The sequence below is a fragment of the Zingiber officinale genome, chromosome 1A (genome assembly GCF_018446385.1).
Source record: "Zingiber officinale cultivar Zhangliang chromosome 1A, Zo_v1.1, whole genome shotgun sequence".
Classification (NCBI taxonomy): Eukaryota; Viridiplantae; Streptophyta; class Magnoliopsida; order Zingiberales; family Zingiberaceae; genus Zingiber; species Zingiber officinale.
Window position 1 is genome coordinate 64,881,057 of NC_055987.1, and position 1,337 is coordinate 64,882,393.

The 1,337-nt window shown below is 41.6% G+C and overlaps 1 non-coding gene across 1 annotated transcript; it reads left to right on the forward strand.

Moving 5' to 3' along the window:
* The first annotated feature begins 692 nt into the window (after positions 1-692).
* On the forward strand, positions 693-798 carry LOC122039238. The gene has a single exon (XR_006128107.1). It is a non-coding gene; the product is annotated as a small nucleolar RNA R71 (small nucleolar RNA).
* The last annotated feature ends 539 nt before the right edge of the window (positions 799-1,337 follow it).

Sequence of the window (1,337 nt, forward strand, 5' to 3'; positions counted from 1 at the left end):
AACAGCTTGATCTCATTCTTCATCTCTTTTTGTTCTGAGAGGGCTTCTTCAAGCATCTTTTCAATTATGGACAATTGTGAAGGTTGTTGTTGTTGATAAGTCTATTGTCCAGATGAGTAGCTCTGCTGCCCAGGTGAGTAGCTCTGTTGTCTAGGTTGATAGCTTTATTTTGCTGGCCCTTGGTCCTGATTATTTTGGTATGAAAAATTAGGGTGTTTCCTCCATCCTGGGTTATATGTGTTGGAGTATGGATTGTTTTACCTTTAGTTGTAGCTGACTATCACATCGCACTGCTCAAGTTGGTTTATCTGTGCTTGTATTGGCCCTAGGGGGCAAGTATCTTGAGCATGATCCGTACTTCCGCAGGTTTCACAAACACAAACTATTACATTGGTCATGTTGTTGTTGTTTCCCATGGCCTCAACTTCTTGGTCAGATCATCTAGCTTTGTAGACATGAGTGTGACTGCATCTACGTCGAATTTTCCTGACGCCTTTATTGGACTCCCTGAGAAAGAACCACTAGATCTTCCTGTTTCCCAATGATGGTGGTTCTGTGTCACATTCTCTATGATCTCTTCAGCTTCATCAAGGCTCTTGTTCATTAGTGCTCCTCCTGCTGCAGAGTCGAGGGATACCTTCGTGTGATAGTTGATTCCATTGTAGAAGGTGTGTATGACCAACCATTTCTCAAGGCCATGATGGGGGCATTGTCTCAGCATACTTTTGAACCTGTCCCAGGCTTCAAATAATGATTCTGATTCTATCTGTTTGAAGCTTGCGATTAAATTCCTCATATGGGCAATTTTGCTTGGTGGGTAGAACTTGTCCAGAAATTTCTGCGCACACTGCTCCCAAGATGATATGTTGTTTGCTGGAAGGGAATTTAGCCACTGCTTGGCTCTATCTTTCAGGAAAAATCCAAAAAGTAGTAGCCTTACTGATTCTGGAGGGACTCCATTCACTTTCATGGTACCACAAATCTCGTAGAAAAGCTCTAAGTGATGGTTTGGATCATCGTGCGGTCCTCCTCCAAATTGATTCTGTTGAACCATGTGAATTACTGCAGGCTTGATTTCAAAATTATTGGCTTTGATTGGCGGTCTAGTGATGCTAGATCGAACCCCTCGCGCATAAGGTGTTGCGTAGTCTTTCAACAGTTTGTCAGCCATCACTAAAGATTCTTGTACTGCTTGAAATGCTTTTTGAAGGTTTCTTCTTCTCAAGAAGGTCCTATCGATCTCTGGATAAAACAGTAGAAGTTGTCCTGAAAGATTATCTCTTCGCATGCAAAAACAAGATATGAAATATAGTTAAGAAGAGAGTTGAAATAATAAT